The sequence below is a fragment of the Panulirus ornatus genome, chromosome 12, assembly GCF_036320965.1.
Source record: "Panulirus ornatus isolate Po-2019 chromosome 12, ASM3632096v1, whole genome shotgun sequence".
In the NCBI taxonomy this organism is placed as follows: Eukaryota; Metazoa; Arthropoda; class Malacostraca; order Decapoda; family Palinuridae; genus Panulirus; species Panulirus ornatus.
Genome location: NC_092235.1, coordinates 10238987 through 10257407, shown reverse-complemented (window position 1 = coordinate 10257407; position 18421 = coordinate 10238987).

The following is an 18421-nucleotide window of genomic DNA, read 5'->3' as shown; positions in this document are numbered from 1 at the left end:
GTGGATCAGGTGTTTGCTTTGAAGAATGTATGTAAGAAATACTTAGAAAAGCAAATGGATTTGTATGTAGCATTTATGGATCTGGAGAAGGCATATGATAGAGTTAACAGAGATGCTCTGTGGAAGGTATTAAGAATATATGGTGTGGGAGGCAAGTTGTTAGAAGCAGTGAAAAGTTTTTATCGAGGATGTAAGGCATGTGTACGTGTAGGAAGAGAGGAAAGTGATTGGTTCTCAGTGAATGTAGGTTTGCGGCAGGGGGTGTGATGTCTCCATTGTTGTTTAATTTGTTTATGGATGGGGTTGTTAGGGAGGTAAATGCAAGAGTTTAGGAAAGAGGGGCAAGTATGAAGTCTGTTGGGGATGAGAGAGCTTGGGAAGTGAGTCAGTTGTTGTTCGCTGATGATACAGCGCTGGTGGCTGATTCATGTGAGAAACTGCAGAAGCTGGTGACTGAGTTTGGTGAAGTGTGTGAAAGAAGAAAGTTAAGAGTAAATGTGAATAAGAGCAAGGTTATTAGGTACAGTAGGGTTGAGGGTCAAGTCAATTGGGAGGTAAGTTTGAATAGAGCAAAACTGGAGGAAGTAAAGTGTTTTAGATATCTGGGAGTGGATCTGGCAGCGGATGGAACCATGGAAGCGGAAGTGGATCATAGGGTAGGGGAGGGGGCGAAAATCCTGGGAGCCTTGAAGAATGTGTGGAAGTCGAGAACATTATCTCGGAAAGCAAAAATGGGTATGTTTGAAGGAATAGTGGTTCCAACAATGTTGTATGGTTGCGAGGCGTGGGCTATGGATAGAGTTGTGTGCAGAAGGATGGATGTGCTGGAAATGAGATGTTTGAGGACAGTGTGTGGTGTGAGGTGGTTTGATCGAGTGAGTAACGTAAGGGTAAGAGAGATGTGTGGAAATAAAAAGAGCGTGGTTGAGAGAGCAGAAGAGGGTGTTTTGAAGTGGTTTGGGCACATGGAGAGAATGAGTGAGGAAAGATTGACCAAGAGGATATATGTGTCGGAGGTGGAGGGAACGAGGAGAAGAGGGAGACCAAATTGGAGGTGGAAAGATGGAGTGAAAAAGATTTTGTGTGATCGGGGCCTGAACATGCAGGAGGGTGAAAGGAGGGCAAGGAATAGAGTGAATTGGAGCGATGTGGTATACCGGGGTTGACGTGCTGTCAGTGGATTGAATCAAGGCATGTGAAGCGTCTGGGGTAAACCATGGAAAGCTGTGTAGGTATGTATATTTGCGTGTGTGGACGTATGTATATACATGTGTATGGGGGGGGTTGGGCCATTTCTTTCGTCTGTTTCCTTGCGCTACCTCGCAAACGCAGGAGACAGCGACGCAGTATAATAAAAATAATAAAATATTATTTATTTTGCTTTGTCGCTGTCTCCCAGAAATGGCACAACCCACCCCCATACACATGTATATACACACATGTCCAAACATGCAAATATACATACCTATACATCTCAATGTACACATGTATAAACACACACAGACACATACATATATACCCATGCACACAATTCACACTGTCTGCCTTTATTCATTCCCATCGCCACCTCGCCACACATGGAATACCATCCCCCTCCCCCGTTCATGTGTGCAGGGTAGCGCTAGGAAAAGACAACAAAGGCCTCATTCGTTCACACTCAGTCTCTAGCTGTCATGCAATAATACCCGAAACCACAGCTCTCTTTCCACATCCAGGCCCCACACAGCTTTCCATGGTTTACTCCAGACGCTTCACATGCCCTGATTCAATCCACTGACAGCACGTCAACCCCAGTATACCACATCGATCCAATTCACTCTATTCCTTACCCGCCTTTCACCCTCCTGCATGTTCAGGCCCCGATCACTCAAAATCTTTTTCACTCCATCTTTCCACCTCCAATTTGGTCTCCCACTTCTCGTTCCCTCCACCTCCGACACATATAACCTCTTGGTCAATCTTTCCTCACTCATTCTCTCCATGTGCCCAAACCATTTCAAAACACCCTCTTCTGCTCTCTCAACCACGCTCTTTTTATTTCCACACATCTCTCTTACCCTTACATTACTTCCTCGATCAAACCACCTCACACCACACATTGTCCTCAAACATCTCATTTCCAGCACATCCACCCTCCTGCGCACAACTCTATCCATAGCCCACGCCTCGCAACCATACAACATTGTTGGAACCACTATTCCTTCAAACATACCCACTTTTGCTTTCCGAGATAATGTTCTCAACTTCCACACATTCTTCAGGGCTCCCAGGATTTTTGCCCCCTCCCCCACCATATGATTTACTTCTGCTTCCATGGTTCCATCCGCTGCCAGATCCACTCCCAGATATCTAAAACACTTTACTTCCTCCAGTTTTTCTCCATTCTAACTTACCTCCCAACTGACTTGACCCTCAACCCTACTGTACCTAATAACCTTGCTTATTCACATTTACTCTTAACTTTCTTCTTTCACACACTTTACCAAACTCAGTCACCAGCTTCTGCAGTTTCTCACATGAATCAGCCACCAGTGCTGTATCATCAGCGAACAACAACTGACTCACTTCCCAAGCTCTCTCATCCACAACAGACTTCACTTTTGCCCCTCTTTCCAAAACTCTTGCATTCACCTCCCTAACAACCCCATCCATAAACAAATTAAACAACCATGGAGACATCACACACCCCTGCCGCAAACCTACATTCACTGAGAACCAATCACTTTCCTCTCTTCCTACACGTACACATGCCTTACATCCTCGATAAAGGTGATAACAAGTAGTGGTGATGTGAGGAGATGGAGTGAGTATTTTGAAGGTTTGTTGAATGTGTTTGATGATAGAGTGGCAGATATAGGTTGTCTTGGTCGAGGTGGTGTGCAAAGTAATAGGGTTGGGGAAAATGATTTGGTAAACAGAGAAGAGGTAGTAAAAGCTTTGCAGAAGATGAAAGCCGGCAAGGCAGCAGGTTTGGATGGTATTGCAGTGGAATTTATTAAAAAAGGGGGTGACTGTATTGTTGACTGGTTGGTGAGGTTATTTAATGTATGTATGACTCATGGTGAGGTGCCTGAGGATTGGCGGAATGCATGCATAGTGCCATTGTACAAAGGCAAAGGGGATAAGAGTGAGTGCTCAAATTACAGAGGTATAAGTTTGTTGAGTATTCCTGGGAAATTATATGAGAGGGTATTGATTGAGAGGGTGAAGGCATGTACAGAGCATCAGATTGGGGAAGAGCAGTGTGGTTTCAGAAGTGGTAGAGGATGTGTGGATCAGGTGTTTGCTTTGAAGAATGTATGTGAGAAATACTTGGAAAAGCAAATGGATTTGTATGTAGCATTTATGGATCTGGAGAAGGCATATGATAGAGTTGACAGAGATGCTCTGTGGAAGGTATTAAGAATATATGGTGTGGGAGGCAAGTTGTTAGAAGCAGTGAAAATATATATATATATATATATATATATATATATATATATATATATATATATATATATATATATATATATATATATATATATATATATGTATGCGTGCATAGTGCCATTGTACAAAGGCAAAGGGGATAAGAGTGAGTGCTCAAATTACAGAGGTATAAGTTTGTTGAGTATTCCTGGTAAATTATATGGGAGGTTATTGATTGAGAGGGTGAAGTCATGTACAGAGCATCAGATTGGGGAAGAGCAGTGTGGTTTCAGAAGTGGTAGAGGATGTGTGCATCAGGTGTTTGCTTTGAAGAATGTATGTGAGAAACCCTTAGAAAAGTAAATGGATTTGTATGTAGCATTTATGGATCTGGAGAAGGCATATGATAGAGTTGATAGAGATGCTCTGTGGAAGGTATTAAGAATATATGGTGTGGGAGGCAAGTTGTTAGAAGCAGTGAAAAGTTTTTATCGAGGATGTAAGGCATGTGTACGTGTAGGAAGAGAGGAAAGTGATTGGTTCTCAGTGAATGTAGGTTTGCGGCAGGGGTGTGTGATGTCTCCATGGTTGTTTAATTTGTTTATGGATGGGGTTGTTAGGGAGGTGAATGCAAGCGTTTTGGAAAGAGGGGCAAGTATGAAGTCTGTTGTGGATGAGAGAGCTTGGGAAGTGAGTCAGTTGTTGTTCGATGATCATACAGCGCTGGTGGCTGATTCGTGTGAGAAACTGCAGAAGCTGGTGACTGAGCTTGGTAAAGTGTGTGAAAGAAGAAAGTTAAGAGTAAATGTGAATAAGAGCAAGGTTATTAGGTACAGTAGGGTTGAGGGTCAAGTCAATTGGGAGGTAAGTTTGAATGGAGAAAAACTGGAGGAAGTAGTGTTTTAGATATCTGGGAGTGGATCTGGCAGCAGATGGAACCATGGAAGCGGAGAAGGATCATAGGGTGGGGGAGGGGGCGAAAATTCTGGGAGCCTTGAAGAATGTGTGGAAGTTGAGAACATTATCTCGGAAAGGAAAAATGGGTATGTTTGAAGGAATAGTGGTTCCAACAATGTTGTATGGTTGCGAGGCGTGGGCTATAGATAGAGTTGTGCGCAGGAGGATGGATGTGCTGGAAATGAGATGTTTGAGGACAATGTGTGGTGTGAGGTGGTTTGATCGAGTAAGTAACGTAAGGGTAAGAGAGATGTGTGGAAATAAAAAGAGCGTGGTTGAGAGAGCAGAAGAGGGTGTTTTGAAATGGTTTGGGCACATGGAGAGAATGAGTGAGGAAAGATTGACCAAGAGGATATATGTGTCGGAGGTGGAGGGAACGAGAAGTGGGAGACCAAATTGGAGGTGGAAAGATGGAGTGAAAAAGATTTTGTGTGATCGGGGCCTGAACATGCAGGAGAAGAAAGGAGGGCAAGGAATAGAGTGAATTGGATCGATGTGGTATACCGGGGTTGATGTGCTGTCAGTGGATTGAATCAGAGCATGTGAAGCGTCTGGGGTAAACCATGGAAAGCTGTGTAGGTATGTATAATTTGCGTGTGTGGACGAATGTATATACATGTGTATGGGGGTGGGTTGGGCCATTTCTTTCGTCTGTTTCCTTGCACTACCTCGCAAACGCGGGAGTCAGTGGCAAAAAAATATATATATATATATATATATATATATATATATATATATTTGTCGCTGTCTCCCGCATTTGCGAGGGAGTGCAAGGAAACAGACGAAAGAAATGGCCCAACCCACCCCCATACACATGTATATACATACGTCCACACACGCAAATACACATACCTACACAGCTTTCCATGGTTTACCCCAGACGCTTCACATGCCTTGATTCAATCCACTGACAGCACGTCAACCCCGGTATACCACATCGCTCCAATTCACTCTATTCCTTGCCCTCCTTTCACCCTCCTGCATGTTCAGGCCCCGATCACACAAAATCTTTTTCACTCCATCTTTCCACCTCCAATTTGGTCTCCCTCTTCTCCTCGTTCCCTCCACCTCAGACACATATATTCTCTTGGTCAATCTTTCCTCACTCATTCTCTCTATGTGCCCGAACCATTTCAAAACACCCTCTTCTGCTCTCTCAACCACGCTCTTTTTATTTCCACACATCTCTCTTACCCTTACGTTACTTACTCGATCAAACCACCTCACACCACACATTGTCCTCAAACATCTCATTTCCAGCACATCTATCCTCCTGCGCACAACTCTATCCATAGCCCACGCCTCGCAACCATACAACATTGTTGGAACCACTATTCCTTCAAACATACCCATTTTTGCTTTCGGAGATAATGTTCTCGACTTCCACACATTCTTCAAGGCCCCCAGGATTTTCGCCCCCTCCCCCACCCTATGATCCACTTCCACTTCCATGGTTCCATCCGCTGCCAGATCCACTCCCAGATATCTAAAACACTTCACTTCCTCCAGTTTTTCTCCATTCAAACTCACCTCCCAATTGACTTGACCCTCAACCCTACTGTACCTAATAACCTTGCTCTTATTCACATTTACTCTTAACTTTCTTCTTTCACACACTTTACCAAACTCAGTCACCAGCTTCTGCAGTTTCTCACATGAATCAGCCACCAGCGCTGTATCATCAGCGAACAACAACTGACTCACTTCCCAAGCTCTCTCATCCCCAACAGACTTCATACTTGCCCCTCTTTCCAAAACTCTTGCATTCACCTCCCTAACCACCCCATCCATAAACAAATTAAACAACCATGGAGACATCACACACCCCTGCCGCAAACCTACATTCACTGAGAACCAATCACTTTCCTCTCTTCCTACACGTACACATGCCTTACATCCTCGATAAAAACTTTTCACTGCTTCTAACAACTTGCCTCCCACACCATAAATTCTTAATACCTTCCACAGAGCATCTCTATCAACTCTATCATATGCCTTCTCCAGATCCATAAATGCTACATACAAATCCATTTGCTTTTCCAAGTATTTCTCACATACATTCTTCAAAGCAAACACCTGATCCACACATCCTCTACCACTTCTGAAACCACACTGCTCTTCCCCAATCTGATGCTCTGTACATGCCTTCACCCTCTCAATCAATATCCTCCCATATAATTTACCAGGAATACTCAACAAACTTATACCTCTGTAATTTGAGCACTCACTCTTATCCCCTTTGCCTTTGTACAATGGCACTATGCACACATTCCGCCAATCCTCAGGCACCTCACCATGAGTCATACATACATTATATATATATATATATATATATATACATATATATACATATATATACATATATATACATATATATACATATATATACATATATATACATATATATATATATATATATATATATATACATATATATATATATATATATATATATATATATATATATATATATATATATATATATATATATATATATATATTATCCCTGGGGATAGGGGATTAAGAGTACTTCCCACGTATTCCCTGCGTGTCGTAGAAGGCGACTAAAAGGGGAGGGAGCGGGGGGCTGGAAATCCTCCCCTCTCGTTTTTTTTTTTTTTTAATTTTCCAAAAGAAGGAACAGAGAATTGGGCCAGGTGAGGGTATTCCCCCAAAGGCCCAGTCCTCTGTTCTTAACGCTACCTCGCTAATGTGGGAAATGGCGAATAGTTTGTTAGGGAGGTAAATGCAAGAGTTTTGGAAAGAGGGGCAAGTATGAAGTCTGTTGGGGATGAGAGAGCTTGGGAAGTGAGTCAGTTGTTGTTCGCTGATGATACAGCGCTGGTGGCTGATTCATGTGAGAAACTGCAGAAGCTGGTGGCTGAGTTTGGTAAAGTGTGTGGAAGAAGAAAGTTAAGAGTAAATGTGAATAAGAGCAAGGTTATTAGGTACAGTAGGGTTGAGGGTCAAGTCAATTGGGAGGTGAGTTTGAATGGAGAAAAACTGGAGGAAGTGAAGTGTTTTAGATATCTGGGAGTGGATCTGGCAGCGGATGGAACCATGGAAGCGGAAGTGGACCATAGGGTGGGGGAGGGGGCGAAAATTCTGGGAGCCTTGAAGAATGTGTGGAAGTCGAGAACATTATCTCGGAAAGCAAAAATGGGTATGTTTGAAGGAATAGTGGTTCCAACAATGTTGTATGGTTGCGAGGCGTGGGCTATGGATAGAGTTGTGCGCAGGAGGATGGATGTGCTGGAAATGAGATGTCTGAGGACAATGTGTGGTGTGAGGTGGTTTGATCGAGTAAGTAACGTAAGGGTAAGAGAGATGTGTGGAAATAAAAAGAGCGTGGTTGAGAGAGCAGAAGAGGGTGTTTTGAAATGGTTTGGGCACATGGAGAGAATGAGTGAGGAAAGGTTGACTAAGAGGATATATGTGTCGGAGGTGGAGGGAACGAGGAGAAGAGGGAGACCAAATTGGAGGTGGAAAGATGGAGTGAAAAAGATTTTGTGTGATCGGGGCCTGAACATGCAGGAGGGTGAAAGGAGGGCAAGGAATAGAGTGAATTGGAGCGATGTGGTATACCGGGGTTGACGTGCTGTCAGTGGATTGAATCAAGACATGTGAAGCGTCTGGGGTAAACCATGGAAAGCTGTGTAGGTATGTATATTTGCGTGTGTGAACGTATGTATATACATGTGTATGGGGGGGGGGGTTGGGCCATTTCTTTCGTCTGTTTCCTTGCGCTACCTCGCAAACGCGGGAGACAGCGACAAAGTATAAAAAAAAAAAATATATATATATATATATATATATATATATATATATATATATATATATATATATATATATATATATATATATATATATATTTTTTTTTTTTTTTATACTTTGTCGCTGTCTCCCGCGTTTGCGAGGTAGCGCAAGGAAACAGACGAAAGAAATGGCCCAACCCCCCCCCATACACACGCACATACACACGTCCACACACGCAAATATACACACCTACACAGCTTTCCATGGTTTACCCCAGACGCTTCACATGCCTTGCTTCAATCCACTGACAGCACGTCAACCCCTGTATACCACATGACTCCAATTCACTCTATTTCTTGCCCTCCTTTCACCCTCCTGCATGTTCAGGCCCCGATCACACAAAATCTTTTTCACTCCATCTTTCCACCTCCAATTTGGTCTCCCTCTTCTCCTCGTTCCCTCCACCTCCGACACATATATCCTCTTGGTCAATCTCTCCTCACTCATTCTCTCCATGTGCCCAAACCATTTCAAAACACCCTCTTCTGCTCTCTCAACCACGCTCTTTTTATTTCCACACATCTCTCTTACCCTTACGTTACTTACTCGATCAAACCACCTCACACCACACATTGTCCTCAAACATCTCATTTCCAGCACATCCATCCTCCTGCGCACATCTCTATCCATAGCCCACGCCTCGCAACCATACAACATTGTTGGAACCACTATTCCCTCAAACATACCCATTTTTGCTTTCCGAGATAATGTTCTCGACTTCCACACATTTTTCAAGGCTCCCAAAATTTTCGCCCCCTCCCCCACCCTATGATCCACTTCCGCTTCCATGGTTCCATCCGCTGACAGATCCACTCCCAGATATCTAAAACACTTCACTTCCTCCAGTTTTTCTCCATTCAAACTCACCTCCCAATTGACTTGACCCTCACCCCTACTGTACCTAATAACCTTGCTCTTATTCACATTTACTCTCAACTTTCTTCTTCCACACACTTTACCAAACTCAGTCACCAGCTTCTGCAGTTTCTCACATGAATCAGCCACCAGCGCTGTATCATCAGCGAACAACAACTGACTCACTTCCCAAGCTCTCTCATCCCCAACAGACTTCATACTTGCCCCTCTTTCCAGGACTCTTGCATTTACCTCCCTTACAACCCCATCCATAAACAAATTAAACAACCATGGAGACATCACACACCCCTGCCGCAAACCTACATTCACTGAGAACCAATCACTTTCCTCTCTTCCTACACGTACACATGCCTTACATCCTCGATAAAAACTTTTCACTGCTTCTAGCAACTTGCCTCCCACACCATATATTCTTAATACCTTCCACAGAGCATCTCTATCAACTCTATCATATGCCTTCTCCAGATCCATAAATGCTACATACAAATCCATTTGTTTTTCTAAGTATTTCTCACATACATTCTTCAAAGCAAACACCTGATCCACACATCCTCTACCACTTCTGAAACCGCACTGCTCTTCCCCAATCTGATGCTCTGTACATGCCTTCACCCTCTCAATCAATACCCTCCCATATAATTTACCAGGAATACTCAACAAACTTATACCTCTGTAATTTGAGCACTCACTCTTATCCCCTTTGCCTTTGTACAATGGCACTATGCACGCATTCCGCCAATCCTCAGGCACCTCACCATGAGTCATACATACATTAAATAACCTTACCAACCAGTCAACAATACAGTCACCCCCTTTTTTAATAAATTCCACTGCAATACCATCCAAACCTGCTGCCTTGCCGGCTTTCATCTTCCGCAAAGCTTTTACTACCTCTTCTCTGTTTACCAAATCATTTTCCCTAACCCTCTCACTTTGCACACCACCTCGACCAAAACACCCTATATCTGCCACTCTGTCATCAGACACATTCAACAAACCTTCAAAATACTCATTCCATCTCCTTCTCACATCACCGCTACTTGTTATCACCTCCCCATTTACGCCCTTCACTATATATATATATATATATATATATATATATATATATATATATATATATATGTTTTTACCAGTGGATGGGCCATTCTTCATCTGTTTCCTGATGCTACCTCAATGATGCGGGAAACAGTGATTATGTATAACAAATCTTAAATTCTTTGAAAAAGGAAGAGATAACAGAAGCTAATCTTTTGAAAACTGAAGAGAGATGAAGAAATATATATAGAAGCTGAAAGTACCATACAGTATGTGATAACTGTTTGTAATTACTATTTGTGTTTTACAAGGAGAGAACTTTACACAAGTGTTGCCCCATGTTGTCAACTTTGTACAGGCTCCATTAGATGTGTAGGGTTAGAGACATCAACACTAGAAAATCAGTGTCAGTAAATGGGACTTTACCAAGCAGATTCAAAGGTGCATTACTCATCAGAGTTAGTTCGCTCCACAAGCCATGAGAGAGGTCTTGAGCCCCCAAGGTTAGAAACCACTTAATTCCTCGCCTTACTGGTGAGGTAAGGACCAGTCACCCTTTTCAGTCACCTACTAGGCAGTTAATGGAGTACCTCTGCCTGGGTGTGCCCTGTGACCAATACAACCTACACCCCCAAGTTGTAGGTTGACACCCCAAGACAATGCAACATTAGCTGTGGCTGCACACCTCATTCATCCTAACTGTTTCTTTTTCTTTCATTTGTCTGCTGCTTCCCACATTAGCAAGGCAGCACCAGGAGCAGACAAAGAAAGTCCTCATTCACTCACATCCATTCTCTAGCTATCATGAGTAATGCACCGAAATCACAGACCACCATCCACATCCAGTCCTAAAGACCTTGCTGTGGTTTCCCCAGCTAATTCAACTGCCCTGGATCGGTCCATTAACAGCACACTGACCTTTGTATAACAAATCACTCCAGTTCTCTCTATCCCATGCATGCCTTTCATCCTCCTGCATGTTCACACCCCAAGAATTCAAAACAATTTTAAGTCCATACTTTCATCTCCGTTTGATCTCACCATTCTTGTCCCCTCCATTTCTGACACATATGCCCTCTGTGTCAACCTCTCATTACTCATTCTCTCCATATGTCCAAACTAAATCAGCACTGCCTCTTAAGCTCTCTTATCTATACTCTTTTTATTACTACAACTCTCTCTTACCCTATCATTATCTACTCCATCAACTCTTCTCACCACACTGCATATTGTCTTCAAACATTTCATTCCCAACACATTCACTCTCTTCCATACATTCTCATCTACAGCCCTTGCCTCACATCCATACAACACTGTCGGGGCTACTGTACCTTCATGCAATTATTTTTGTCCTCTAAGAATGTTACCTTTCTTTCCATACATGCTTCCAGAACCTTCATCCCCTAAGCCACTTTAAGACCCACCTCAGTTTCCATGGTTCCATTTGGTACCATGTCCACTTCCAAGTATCTAAAGCACTTTCATCCTCCAAGTTCTCTCCAATCCAACTCATGGCCCAATTAACCTGCCTCTTTGCCCTACTAAAAGTAATAACCTTGCTTCTGTTCACAACTACTCTCAACTTTCTCCTTTCACACATTCACAAATGCAGACACCAATTCCTGCAGTTTCTCACATGAATCTGCCACTAGCACTGTGTTATCAGCAAAGAACTGTCTCATCTCAGGCCCCCCCACTCCTAATACATTACAGACATTACGTATTTGCCCCTTTCGCCAACATCCTTGAATGTACTTCCCTTACCATCCCATTCATCATCAAATTAAACACCCATGGTAGCATCAAACACCCCTAGCACAGACCCACTGACACCTACAGACACTCACCCTCCTCTCTACCTACTCATTCACATGCCTCACTCTTTTGATAAAACCTCACTGCTCCTGACAGCTTTCCTTCCACACAAGATAACTGTAACACCTTTCACACAGCATTTCTATGAACTCTATCACGTGCTTTCTCCTGGTCCATAAAAGCCTTATAAAGATCGTTCTGTTTCTCTAAGTATTTCTCAACCACTTTCTTGAAGCAAAGACCTTATCTACACATCATCTACCACTCCTGACACTACACTGTTCCTCTCCAATCTGATACCACCCTCTTAATCACCACTCTTCCATACATCTTACCAGGTACACTCAACAAACTTATTGCCTATGTAATCTGAACACCTACCTTTGTTCCTTGCCTGTATTCAAGGGTTCTGTACATGCATTTTGCCAATCTTCAGGCACCTCACTATGAGCCATACATACACTAAAAAATCTTAACTAACCAACCAATAAAACAGTCATCCCCTTTCTGAAGAAATTCAAGTGTGATACCATCCATTCCACCAGCCTTGCCACATTTCATCTCACACAATGCTTTCACCAACCCTTTTCTTTTCACCAAACCATTTACCATGACTCTCACTTTGCATAACTATCTGACCCAGGCATCCTACTTTTGCCATCCTATCATCAAACCCATTCAACTCTCCTTCAAAGTGCTCACTCCATCTCCTCTTCACCTCATCTATGCTTCCCTAATGCTTCCATTTCTCTTATTTTCCTGACAATTAACCTTCTTCCAAAGCATCTTTCTCATTCTTACCAAAGTCTGCTGATACCAGCTCACCTTAACTCTCCCTTGCTGTCTTTTTCAATCCCTGCACCATCCTACTGACCTGCCACATTTTCTTGTGCATCTCTCTATCATTCAAATGCCTTCCCTGTACATATACCCATAGCTTTCTTTTATCTTTCACCTGCAACTTCATTTTGCCATTTCACCACTCACTACCCTTTCTCACCTGCCCATCACCCATCTTCAGCAAGCCACACATAAACCTATCCTGGAAGAGAGAAGAGTGAAGGGTGACCAGATCACAAACTATAAGTTTTTAAAAGAGACTGGTAATGTGGACAGTGCAAAGTTCTTTGATAGATGTAGTGATAGGGCAACAGGAGAATGTCATAACATGAGATTAATTAGGAAAGTTGTTAATAAGGATGTAAAGAAAAACTTTTATACTATAAGATAAGTGGCTGAATAGAACAGACTGACTGAGGACATAATTAATGTAGTCAGTATACACAAATTTATGAGGTCACATAATAGTTGAGAATGTTCAAGGGAAGGAGCCCCATGAGTGTAAAAATCCCTACCCATATAGTTTATCCATATCTCTGATGCCTGGTTCCCTTGGGAACTCCATCAAGGAGGTGGCTATGGCAAAAGAGCCTCTACAACTGGTTTACTCTAGTTCATCCTGCACAGTACAAACAGGTATCACACACTTCTCTTGCACATGCCAGCAGTGCTTTCTAAATATCTCCCATTCCTCACCAACTCCCCTAACTTTGTTTACTCTCACCTTTTGCCATTTTACACTTAATCTCATCCAGTATTTCTTCACACAAGCAACATTTCCAAGCTCATTTCTTTTCACCAACTTCTCATCCACATCATTTCCCCTATTCTGAGAACCTCTACAAATCTTCACCCTTGCCTCCACCAGGTAATAATCAGATATACCCACAAGCTGCCCACCTCAGCACATTCACATCCAAGAGTCACTCCTTTCACCAATCTATCAGTTAGTACTATACATTAGCTAATAGTACCCACTTATCAATTTCTCTACTCCACATATACTTACAAATGTTCCTATTTTTGAAACAGATATTCCTAATCACCAGTGCTTTTTCAGCAAACACCTCTAAAAGTTGTTGATAATTTCTATTCAGTGCACTGAATACCCAATGCACCTCTTAACCTCCACATGAACCACTTATAGTGAAGGGATATGTGATAAGAAAACTGCAATGAACTACAGACTAGTTTCGCAAGAAGAAAACGGTCTGTAAAACATTGAAAGAAGATAATCAGAACGCAAATGAAAGACTAGTTAAAATGGGAAAAGTTTCTAACTGGGAGGGAACATACTTTCAAGGATAGGTCATGCTTAGAAAATCCTCTACACTTCTCTGGTAAGGTGAGCTCCATCTTTGATTAGTGATAGAAATAGGTAGATTGTTTTCTTGGACTTCCAAAACCCTCTTGACTCTTTCCCCATTATGAATGTGGCCTTTTCGTCTGTTTTCCTGGAGCTACATCACCGAATGAGAGAGTAACGAGGCTGTATCCTGTAGGATGGGGTAGCGACAGGAATGGATGAAGTATGAATATATACATGTGTATATGTCTGTATGTGTATGTATATGTAAGCATATGAGTGTGTATGGGCATATATTGCATATATATGTATATATATATTTTCATTTTATTTATCATACTTTGTCGCTGTCTCCCGCATTAGCGAGGTAGCGCAAGGAAACAGACAAAAGAATGGCCCACCCACCCTCATACACATGTATATACATACACGTCCACACACGCACATATACATACCTAAACATCTCAATGTATACATATATATACACACACAGACATACACATAAATACACATGTACATAATTCATACTGTCTGCCCTTATTCAATCCCGTCGCTACCCCGCCACACATGAAATAACAACCCCCTCCCCCCATATGTGTGCGAGGTAGCGCTAGGAAAAGACAACAAAGGCCCCATTCATTCACACTCAGTCTCTAGCTGTCATGTATAATGCACCGAAACCAAAGCTCCCTTTCCACATCCACGACCCACAGAACTTTCCATGGTTTACCCCAGACGCGTCACATGCCCTGGTTCAATCCATTGACAGCACATCCACCCAGGTATACCACATCGTTCCAATTCACTCTATTCCTTGCATGCCTTTCAGCCTCCTGCACATTCAGGCCCCGATCATTCAAGATCATTTTCACTCCAATTTGGTCTCCTACTTCTCCTCATTTCCTCCACCTGTGACACATATATCCTCTTTGTCAATCTTTCCTCACTCATTCTGTCCATGTGACCAAACCATTTCAAAACACCCTATTCTGCTCTCTCAACCACGCTCTTTATATTACCACACATCTCTCTTACCCTTTCATTACTTATTCAACCAAAACACCTCACACCACATTGTCCTCAAACATCAACATCTCATTTCCAGCACATCCATCCTCCTCCGCACAACTCTATCTATAGCCCATGCCTCGCAACCATATAGCATTGTTGGAACCACTATTCCTTCAAACATACCCATTTTTGCTTTCCAAGATAACGTTCTCGACTTCCACACATTCTTCAACGCGCCTAGAACTTTCGCCCCCTCCCCCATCCTATAATTCACTTCCATTTCCATGGTTCCATCCGCTGCTAAATCCACTCCCAGATATCTAAAACACTTCGCTTCCTCCAGTTTTCCTCCATTCAAACTTACCTCCCAAATGACTTGTCCCTCAACCCTACTGTACCTAATAACCTTGCTCTTATTCACATTTACTCTCATCTTTCTTCTTTCACACACTTTACCAAACTCAGTCACCAGCTTCTGCAGTTCCTCATCCGAATCAGCCACCAGCCCTGTATCATCAGCGAACAACAACTGACTTACTTCCCAAGCTCTCTCATCCACAACAGACTGCATACTTGCCCCTCTTTCCAAAACTCTTGCATTTATCTCCCTAACAACCCCATCCATAAACAAATTAACCGGGGAGATATCAAAAACCCCTGCCGCAAACCTACATTCACTGAGAACCAATCATTTTCCTCTCTTCCTACACATACATATGCCTTACATCCTCAATAAAAAATTTTCACTGCTTCTAACAACTTCCCTCCCACATCATATATTCTTAATACCTTCCACAGAGCATCTCTATCAACTCTATCATATGCCTTCTCCAGATCCATAAATGCTACATACAAATCCATTTGCTTTTCTAAGTATTTCTCACACACATTCTTCAAAGCAAACACCTGATCCACACATCCTGTATCACCTCTGAAACCACAGTGCTCTTCCCCAATCTGATACTCTGTACATGCCTTCACCCTCTCAATCAATATCCTCCCATAAAATTTCCCAGGAATACTCAACAAACTTATACCTCTGTAATTTGAGCACTCACTTTTATCCCCTTTGCCTTTGTACAATGGCACAATGCAAGCATTCTGCCAATCCTCAGGCACCTCACCATGAGTCATACATACATTAAATAACCTTATCAACCAGTCAACAATACAGTCACCCCTCTTTTTTAATAAATTCCACTGCAATACCATCGAAACCCGCTGCCTTGCCGGCTTTCATCTTCCGCAAACCATTTACTATCTCTTCTCTGTTTACCAAATCATTCTCCCTAACCCTCTCACTTTGCACACCACCTCGACCAAAACACCCTATATCTGCCGCTCTATCATCAAACACATTCAACAAACCTTCAAAATACTCACTCCATCTCCTTCTCACATCACCACGACTTGTTATCACCACCCCATTTGCCCCCTTCACAGATGTTCTGATTTGTTCCCTTGTCTTACGCACTTTATTTACCTCCTGCCAAATCATCTTTTATTTCCCCTAAAATTTAATGATACTCTCTCACCCCAACTCTCATTTGCCCTCTTTATCACCTCTTGCAACTTTCTCTTGACCTCCTGCCTCTTTCTTTTATACATCTCCCACTCATTTGCATTATTTCCCTGCAAAAATCGTCCAAATACCTCTCTTCTCTTTCACTAATAATCTTACTTCTTCATCCCACCACTCACTATCCCTTCTAATCAGCCCTCCTTCCACGCTTCTCATGCCACAAGCATCTTTTGCGCAAGCCATCACTGCTTCCCTAAATACATCCTATTCTTCCCCCACCCCCCTTACGTCCTTTGTTCTCACCTTTTTCCATTCTGTACTCAGTCTATCCTGGTACTTCCTCACACAAGTCTCCTTCCCAAGCTCACTTACTCTAACCACTCTCTTCACCCCAACATTCTCTCTTCTTTTCTGAAAACCTCTACAAATCTTCACTTTCGCCTCCACATAGGGAAGTGAGTCAGTTGTTGTTCGCTGATGATACAGCGCTGGTGGCTGATTCGGGTGAGAAACTGCAGATGTTGGTGACTGAGTTTGGTAAAGTGTGTGAAAAGAGAAAGTTGAGAGTAAATGTGAATAAGAGCAAAGTTATTAGGTTCAGAAGGGTGGAGGGACAAGTTGATTGAGAGATAAGATTGAATGGAGAAAAACTGGAGGAAGTGAAGTGTTTTTGATATCTGGGAGTGGAAGTGAGTCACAAGGAGAGATTGTATGTTTATGAACAGAACGGCAGCATTCCTCTTAAGGGTGAGGCAAAATGAATAGACAGCTACCTAAGTCAGAGGAGTGCAACTTAACATCATTGAAGTGATGACTCACTACGCAACTGTCACTTACACTACCGATGCCCAGGAAATATACCTCCCTGTTCTGTAGCTGCCTAATAACTACTACATACTCCTACTCCCTCACCACTCCATCCATAAGCAGATTAAACAAACACAGGGATAGTGCATACACTTGACACATTCCCACCTTAAACTTGAACCACTTACTCGTACTCACACATGCTCTATTTTAAAGAAAAAATGTTTCTTGCAATTCTTGACTCACCATAGTTCCACAAGGCATTTCTGTTTAATGCTCTCTCCAGATCAATAAATGCAACATACAAATCCCTCTCTTTCTCTAAGCATTTTTCATCTAAATTCTTCAAGGCAAAAACCAGGTTTACAAATCCTCCACCACTCCTATAGCCACTCTACCTCTCCAAATTCTGATGCTCTGTGCATGCTACGGCCCTCATATTATGTTACTATCGCTTCAAAAGTACCTAAAAAGTGGGAACCCAATGGGTGTCAAAATGAACAATACAACCCCTGTTGCTTGGGCACTGTTTTATCAGTAGGGTTGGTAAGCCTGAGCAAGAATAGGTGCCACAAGGCCCACAACTGCTTATAATCATGGTAGTTTATAATTACAAGTATTCTTCGACATACAAATTCTTACATATCATATTATAGTCAAAACTATGTAATCAGTATGATCCCCATATGAGGCATATCTGATGCTCTAAGTGAAATGTGTTATCAACCACAAGGTAGTGTTGTCATGTTGGAATTGAACAAACACTGTTCACATACACTAGTAACCAAACAGTGCGTAGTAATGTCCTAGTTTGTAATATAACGGACACCCAGGATAATGAAGCCATACAGGATATTTCAGCAATATCCTAGTCAATACAATGCCATTGATGATGAAACATGGTAACTTTTACAACCGTTGTCCTACATGCCTCAGCAGCAGAATTACACCTTTATCATTGGAACAGTTTAAGGTTTTTCAGGTAAGGTGGCAGTTGCTTCATTAAGTGTGTAACACTTCCTCAGAGT